At 45.2% G+C, this 9,132-nt stretch overlaps 1 long non-coding RNA gene across 1 annotated transcript; it reads right to left on the bottom strand.

The window, feature by feature from the left end:
• Window positions 1–3,395: 3,395 nt before the first annotated feature.
• Window positions 3,396–5,459, bottom strand: LOC131274254 (uncharacterized). Its single transcript, XR_009181464.1, has 2 exons — window positions 5,297–5,459; window positions 3,396–3,564 (listed from the first exon to the last, which is right to left on the bottom strand). It is a non-coding gene; the product is annotated as an uncharacterized lncRNA (long non-coding RNA).
• Window positions 5,460–9,132: the final 3,673 nt, after the last annotated feature.

A 9,132-nucleotide genomic window follows, 5' to 3' on the forward strand; every position in this document is an offset into this window, starting at 1 on the left:
GCCCATGTGGGTGCCCATGTGGCAAGCCTAGTGCCCACATGGTAAGCCAAGTGCCTATGCAGTGACTCTAGTGCCTGCGTGGTGAGGCAGTGCCCATGCAAATAAAACCTTGTTGTGCAAGCCAAGCCATTTCATGACACCTGCTTTAAGCAAACAAAAACACAAGGGAACCTGGTATACCAGAAATACAGCCAAAGGCCTGCCCTGAAACAGTCGGAGTTGGTGGCCCCCACTGAGCGGTGGCTCCAGGGTCCTTCCTGGCACTGCTGCCCCCACCCTTGAATTCCCGAGGCTATGAATGCTACACGTCTTCATGCCCCTCTGCCGTTCCCTGCGGCAACTTGCAAACGAAGCCTCTGAGCCGCTGATTCCCAGCCCCCCGACCCTCCCCTGCAGAAGCAGAGTCCCTTTCTCTGTCTCCTCGACTCTGGGCTGGCGTTTGACTTCCTGTGGGCAGCAGAAGGCAGCACGAGGGACGCCTTGGCTACCGAGGAAGCCCTGTGCTTCCACAAGAACGGTCCATCCTAAGGCCCAGCTGCCACGCCGAGAGGAAGCCTGGGGACAGCGAGAGGCCGGTCACCACCCGGGACGACGAGCCCTCCACACCACGCCCCGCTTGACCTGCAGGCCTGGGCGCAAATCAGTCGTGTGGGTGTTTCAGGCCACTAAGCTCCCGGGCGATCTGCTGTTCAGCAAGAGATAACTGAAAAACCGCCTTAAGGTGTAAATCCTGGGTGGGAGCAGCCAGTGGGTCCAGCTGGGTTCTGCACCCCTGCTGCCAGGAAGCAGGGAGAGCCAGCGCTCCAACTCTACAAGGAGGGGAGGCCCAGGTCCCCAGCAAGCTCCCAGGGAGGACCCCCCAAACAGGATCAGGGGCTTCAGACACTGGGGCAGAGCAAAAAATAATAATCTGCCAACTGAGTATCTGTTTTTTGTACACAGGCCTACCTTGGCGATATCACCGTAATAAAGTAAACATTACAATAAAGCAAGTCACATGAATTTTTGGGTTTCCCAGTACGTATAAAATTATGTTTAAACTATGCTGTGGTCTATTACGTGTGCAATAGCATCGTGTGTAAAATCCAATATACATACTTTAATTAAAATGATCCAAGATGGGAAGCGGATGTGGCTTAACAAGTTGGGCGCCCTCCTACCACATGAGAGGTCCTGGGTTCGGGTCCCAGTGTCTCCTAATGAAGATGAGCAGACACCGCGCCTGCCGCAATGAGCAGACGCCTAAACGAGCAGATGCCACAAGCCAGCAGTCGCTGCGGCCTGCAGGGAACAGATGTGGCTAGGCCGATGGGCCCTCGTCTCCCATGTGGGAGGTCCCGGGTTCCGTTCCTGGTGCCTCCTGGAGAAGGCGAGCAACAATGAGCAGACAGAGGAGAGAGCCATCTTGGGGGGGGGGGGTTGGCGTACATTTTTAAAAATAAATAAATCTTTTTAAAAAATTGATCCAAGGCATAAAGTGAGTGCTTCTAGTTTTGAGGCTGTGAGAATGTCCGAGTCAAGGCGTCGTCAAGGCGAGGCTCTCCTCCTGAGACCGGCTGTGGGCGATCCCGGGCTCCTCTGCAGGCTGCGAGGCCCTGCCGGTGTTTGCTGCTTTCTCCCTTCTCCTCCCGGTTTCCGTTTCGTTGCCTTCAGGCTCTTGCTTCAATGGCTTTTTTTCCCCCTCTGTCTGAATGTCACTCTCTTATAAAGGATTAGCAGGTGGATTAAGACCCATCCTCCTTGACATGGGCCACACCTTGACTAAGCAGCCCCATCAAAAGGCCCTGGTGATGATGCGCTCACACCCACGGGAATGGATTAGATTGAAGAACGTGTTTTTCTGGTGTACCTACAGCTTCAAACCAGCACATCTGGGTTCCACCTATTTTTGACCCTCTTTTTCCAGCCTTCTCATCCTTTTGGAGCTGCATGGAGATATCCTTACATCCTTTTTTTTGAGGTGCGGGGGGCTGGAGAGCGAACTCAGGACCTCAAATGTGGGAAGCTGGAGCTCAACCACTGAGCCACATCGGTTCCCCTGAGTTGGTTTTCCTGTTTGTTTGCTTGTTGCTTTTTTGTTTGTTTTTAGAGGCACCAGGAACCAGGTGCTCAACCGCTTGAGCCACATCCACTCCCCCGTGTCCTTTTAATAATCCCCTTTCCGTGTAATTTTACTAGTCAGCTTCTGTTGTTTGTGCCCAGTAAGACCTGTAAGAGCTAGACAAATGTAAAAGAACCCCATATTATTCACCTTCTAATCCCATATTAGTACGATGAGAGCCAGCCCCTGCTTTTGTCGGAGATTCTCTTCTCCCAGATTCTATGGGATCTGCAGTTCACCCCAGTCTCCTCCACCTTCTGAGCACTAGTTAGCTCGGCTGCAAATCAACATAAGCCAGCTTCAGCTGCTCGCTGACCTTGCGGTGCAGAATGAAGGGGGATTCTTGTTGTTAGATGGCATCAGCCTGACCAGAACCAGCGGAGCCCAGGAGCAGCTCCCAGCAGGTTCCTCACATCGAATATAAAACACCAGCAGACTGTCCTCCTTTGACACACGTGGCCTCCCTCCAGACCAGTTCAGGAATCTTTTTATTACAGTGTCCCTGAATCAACACTGTCATAACCCAATCTCAAGACTAATGTGAGATTTTAATATCCTTTCATCTTTTAATATCCTCTTCAACCCGGATGATGTTCTTACAATACTGTTTCTCTATCTTGCCACTGATCCTAACATAATGAAAGTATGGATCTCGCTAACTCTAAGACCTTCAGGTCCGTGACCATGTCTTCGTCATCTGTGCACCCCAGGACACAGCACATAGAATCACTCAGTAAATTGTAGTTAAACTGGAATTTAGTTAAATTTATCATTCTAATCCTGGAAATACCCGAAGCATGGTTATCTTTTGGTAATTTTTATCTGAGGTGTTAATTTCAGGCTCAGGTGGCAGGCTTCCTTTCATAATGTGGGTCCTTTTCTTGGTTCAGCATTTCATTAAACTTTGTGTCAGGCAGGCTCAGGCCAGGCTCGGACAACAAGAACTGACCTCTACCGGGTGCTCACTGTACACTGAGCCAATGTGTGCTGGGTGCTTACTATGTACCGAGTCAACCTCTACCGGGTACTTGCCATGTGCCAAGTCAACATCTACTGGATGCTTACTGTGTGCTGAGCCACCATCCACCAGGTACTTACCATGCACTGAGCCAGCATCTCCTGGGTGCTTACTGTGTGCTGAACCAACGCACATTGGGAGCTAACTGTGTGCTAGACGCTGCTCTACACTCCTGATATGTTTCAACTCACTCAACACCCTCATTATTATCTCCATCGTACAGGGAAGAAAACTAAGAAACACAGAAGTTAAACAACTTACTCAAGGCCCCACAGCTAGGAAGTAGTGCTTTTATTTCCCACATTTAAAATGGTTTTTGGCCATTTCTGCTCTGAGCCTAAACCACATATCTGCCAATTGCTTCTCTTTCATGCTGTCTTGGATTCCCCTTATACTTTCTGTAGTTTCAAACACTTCCATGTCCATAGCAGATCCAGTCTTCTTTCTGAGAAATTAGAACCATAAAAAATAATTATGGGTCTTGCTAACCTGATCACAGGTCCCACTGCCCACCACAAAGGATAGTACCTCCTTGCTTGGAGGCTGAGCTTCTTTTGGGTGCAAACGGCATTCACTGCATGTAGAGCATGGTGCAAGAAGACCTGTGTTCTTGGAACTTGGAAATTTGCCCCAAACACATGAGCACACAAATAATACAAGACAGACAGCATGTCAGCAGAGTGCAGAGAAGGGAAAAGCTTCCTAATAAACACTTAAACAGATGGGAAAGAAAAAAGACAACATTTCAGGTAGGGTGACCCACTTTAGAAAAGGCACAGAAGTGGGACCACAACTGCTGTTGTTATTCCAATTCTAGGCTCGGTGGGCACCTTTGGGGGTGGGGGGAGGCATGACAGCAGGGACTGCCACAAGCACTTGGAAAAATACTCAACAATAATTTAGGCCAGGGGTTAATTAAATGACACCCTTTGGACCAAATCCTGCCCACCACCTGTTTTTATAAAAATTGTTTTATTGAATAGCCGTACCCATTCATTTATGATTTATGGCTGTTTTCATATTACAACAGCAGAGCTGAATGATTGTCACAGAGACCACCTGGCAAGCAAAGCCTCAAACATTACTATCTGGCCTTTCGCAGAAAACGTTTGCTAACCTCTGGTTTCGAATATCAACTCCCCACAAAGAAAAACTAACAAAACCAACTCATTGGCAGTATAGTACACTACACTAAAAAAGTTTATCCAAAACTTAAAAGAAATTTGAGATACCCAAGTTAATTGTACTTTTGAAAAAGCTCTCAAAGAAGACAATCTGGAAGAGACTGATATTATAGACTCAAAGGTGACCACTTCCCACCTTTTTTTTTTAAACTGCATCAATTTTTTTATTTTCATTATTATTATCCTTTAAGAGGCACCAAGGATTACCCAGGACCTCATACTTGGAAAGCAGGTGCTCAGCCAATGAGCTACGCCCACACCCCTGCATCAAATTTTTATTTATTTATTTTATTTTAAAGAAGCTTTAGATTACATAAATGTTACATAAAAAGATATAAGGGATTCCTATATGCCCCACTCCCCCTCCCACACTTTCCCATACTAACAACATCCCTCATTAGTGTGGTAATTTGTTACAATTGATGAACACATATTGAAGCATAGTTACTGTGGACTACAGTTTACATTATAGTTTACACTTTGTCCTGCACAGTTTTGTAGGTTATGATAAAATATACAATGGCCTGCCTCCATCACTGCAATGTCATGCAGGACAACTCCAATGTCCAAAAAGTGTCCCCATATTACACCTATTTTTCCCTCTCCCAATCCTCAGAACCTTTGGTGGCCACTGCCTTTACATAAATGATAAAGTTCTTCCATTGCTAGAATAATGATAAATCTATAGCATAATAATAATAACATATTTTTAGGATCCTAAAACTTACTCTAATCTGCATATATTCTATGGTTATGGGACTGAGACTTCCAGAGGATTTTGGATTTCAACAATCAAATTCTCTCATTCATTCCTATCAATAAATATAAACATAGTTAGAGGTTGTCTGTATGCTATTTGTTAATTAAGCACATGTTAGAAAATAGAAAGCATACATGATCCATAGATATGAAATAACTTGAAGAATTCAGTTTAAAAATGTTTTATAGGGATAAAAATCACATTAAAATTCATTAAAGTCAAAGTCATCTTACCAAAAATGTATCCATGCAAGACAATTCCCCATCTCCCCAAAATGAAGATGAAAGGAGAATGTGAGCAACCCAGGCACTGAAGAACAAATACTATATGACCTCAATGATATGAAATAAGCAAGCTGCCTCAGAGAGTTAGAGACTAGAAGATAGGCTTACAGGAAATCGGGGGGTGGAGGAAGGATGTGAGCTGACGTCTGCAGGGGTGGAATCTATGATGAGCTGGCGGTAAGTATGAGCACAAAGAAGAGATAAAATGGGGGCAAGGGGTTGCCTTTGGGTGGGGCTTTGCGGGTTTGAGGGGGGCTGGGGATGGGCGGAGGGGTAATGTTGCCCAAAAAATTGGGGGGAGGAAGGGGCAACATACGAACATAGGAGAGTGTCAAGTGTTGGTTGAGAGTAAAATGCTGAGAAAACCGTATCAAAATATAATTAGGAGGGTGACCTGTTTAGGATGCTCAGAGGGGATGGTCTGACGCGGGATGGACTCCTGGGGAATGTCTGAATGCTCATTTTGCCAGGGGGGGTTGTACCATTGGGTAGAGACCCAAGTAGTGAGAGTGGAGGTGGACCCACATCCTGGGGAGGACTAATGTCATCAAATAGAGGGAACTGTATCTCTCGAGAGAAAAGGTGGCTCCTAGGGCATTAGGGCAGTTGAGCAAGTCAGGCCCTGAACACTGTTGCAAGTATCTCTGGATGTGGCTCCTTGGGAAATGGAGATTGGCTGTCGCCGTGGGCCCCAAGGGGAGGGGAAAATGGATGTTGAATGGATGGAACCAAGGTAAATGTGGGGGCAAGAGAGGAGTTTCGCGAGAGTACAAAAGGATGAATATAAAACATGTAATATTACACCAAAAACATATAGGGGACGACAGACTAATAATGTAAACCATAATGTAAAACATAGGATAACTAAAAAATTTAGAGAACTGTATATCCTAAAGTATGGACCACAATGTAAGCACAGATGTCACCTTGTTTGAAAGCTATTGTCTCAGAGTCTGTACATCAGTTTCAGTAAATATCATATAAATAAGTTAAAAGATTATCGCTGTGGAAGGGAAAAGGTTTTATGGTGGATGTGTGGGAGTACTGTATATTGTATATATGAATTACTGTGATTTAGGGCTCCTGTGAAGAGAAGCTCAATAATCAGGAAAAAATAAAAGAAAAAGATAGGATGTAGAATTTTTCCAAATCAATATGTATTCTATATCTAACCTTTAAACTCATCGCTATATTCCATTTTACTAGTAAGGGAACCTGACATTATATTGGGCTTCACTTTTCAGGACGTTTTGGATCACAGAGTGGTTCAACAATGGCAGCGGAGGAATATTGGTATGGGATGTTATGGACAGGCGATATATGGTTGACAGGGAGTTATACAGGGCATATGTCCAGGGGGCATGGAAATGTTTGGATATACTCATAGTGGAAACAATTAAAAACAACAGCTGGGGGGGGTACTGGGTTACTGGCCGGGTGGGGACTCTGTCGTGGTCCCTAGGGGAGCAGCAGCCCCCCAGGTGCAACGGTAAGGATCAGGAAGGAATGAGGGTCCAACAGTGAGTGCCTGATACTAATGACTATGCTTGTGAGCCTATACGCCTAAAATAAGAACAAGGCCTAGAGCAGCACTGTGCCTAGGAGTTCCCTCCTGACAGCCTCTGTGTTACTCAAATGTGGCCAGTCTCGAAGCCAAACTCAGCATGTAAATACAATGCCTTCCCCCCAGCGTGGGACATGACACCTGGGGATGAGCCTCCCTGGCACTGAGGGATCACTACCAAGTACCAGCTGATGATGCAACTAGAAAATGACCTTGAATTAAAGGTTCAACACGGACCAGCAGAATATCCCTGTCTACATATAATAACAGGAGTTAAAAATGCTGTTTGACCTAAATTAAGGGGGAAAAGGAAAGGACAAATGAGTTTTTATGGCTATGAGTCTCTAAAAAAGAGTCTGGAGGCTGTCAGAAGGATTGCCCTTATGCACACCTGAGCAGAGTCTCAGAGACAGATAAAGTAGATACAACCCCAGGTATTGGTCTTTTTGAGGGCTAAAGAGACCCACAGGTTCTATGGTCATGACAGATGGGGTTCACTGCCATGTCAGTTGGCCCTTCTTTGGAGCTGGTGTTTCTGCGTGATGGAGCTGGACTCAGATGGGATCTCTTTTCACAAGACTTTCATGCTACTTTACTGGAATTGTAGTTGGTGCTGGGGCTTAAGATATATCTAGGGGATTTGAATCTCTGGACTGACAATATGATAGCAGGCCCTGACCTCAACAGACTTCAGCTCCTACACTCTGGTTTATTGGACTTACTCCACTCAGCTAACATGGAGTTGAAGAATGTCAACCACCACACCATGGAGCCAAGAGTGCCTACAACTGAAGGCAGGAGGATTGCATCCAATATCCATGTGGAATCTAAACCCCCTCTTGACATAGATGTGGAATGGACACAACCAATCCAAGGTCCACAGGAGGGAGGAATACAGTAAGGAGAAGAGTGGACTTAATGATATTCTATTCATGAACTATTGTGGTTAATAATCGAGAAAATGTGGCATTGATGTGGAAAAAGTAGCCATGGTGGCTGCTGGGTGCGGGGAAGGGGAGGAAGAGAAGAGATGTGGAGGCATTCTTGGGACTTGGAGTTGTCCTGGGTGGTCCCCCAGGGACAATTGCCGGATGTTGTATATCCTCCCATGGCCCACTGGATGGAACGTAGGAAAGTGTGGGCTATGGTGTGGAACACAGGACATGGGGTGCAGCGATGCCCGGAGATGTACTCACCAGACGCAATGGATGTGACATGATGATGGGGGAGAGTGTTATTGTGGGGGGAGTGGTGGGGTGGGGGTGGTAGGGGCGAATGGGGACCTCATATTTTTTAATGTAATATCTTTTTAAAAAATGAATAAATTGAGTAGAATTTGAAAAAAAAAGAAAAAGAAAGAAAGGAGAATGTGAGTACCTACATCTCCTTAGGTATTTATAGGAGTAGGAAGAAGGCATGACGGTCATGGAGCTAAGTAGGAAAAGCCCTGGATGAGACTCATAGGTCTTAGGCACAGCTCTTTGCCAGGAATGAGTCATGTATCTAAGCACAAGGCACTCAACCACCCTGGGTCTCGGCTTCTCCAATGAAGGAGCTTCTGCTAGGTTATCTCTAAGACCTTTTCTGTGAATTTTGAGGTTCATGAAAATTAATGGAATATTCAAATATATTTTACAAGGGAAAATTGATTAGTTTAGTAGACAAAGAAAATTCTTTCACGGCTATTTTTTATTCTGTTTACAGTATTTAAACTGACTTTTTACACTTGAAATAACTTCATGTGAGACTGTATATTACCTAGATTTCTAAGAACCCTAACGCATTGGGCCCTCCCAGATCAGAAAGAAAACTGTAGAGCAAGAGAAAGGAATAAACACAGAAGTCCCCTGAGAAGAGTAATGCGGTTAAGAAACAGCCTGTGGCCTTCAGCAGCTGTATGATCATCTACTAACTGTGCTCACTTTAAGAGTAGGGCACAGAAGCAAGGAACTGCACGCCTACATTCCCTTTTCCACACTCATCAACAGCCGCAATGAAGGCTGCCCTCCAGGGAAAATTAGAATGAGATTTGGGAAATGGCACCAAGCGCATCATAAAAGAATGGGAAACATGTTAAAGAAAAGCTCACTGTTTAGCAAAGGAGCAAAGCAGGAAGGGGAAGAAAACTGTTTCTTCCATGACTCTTTATCCTAACAGAGGAAAACATTCTGTATGCACAAATTTTTGGTTTATGAATTTAATTAATTTATTTTAAAAAAAT

Source organism: Dasypus novemcinctus, chromosome 18 (genome assembly GCF_030445035.2).
Source record: "Dasypus novemcinctus isolate mDasNov1 chromosome 18, mDasNov1.1.hap2, whole genome shotgun sequence".
Lineage (NCBI taxonomy): Eukaryota > Metazoa > Chordata > Mammalia > Cingulata > Dasypodidae > Dasypus > Dasypus novemcinctus.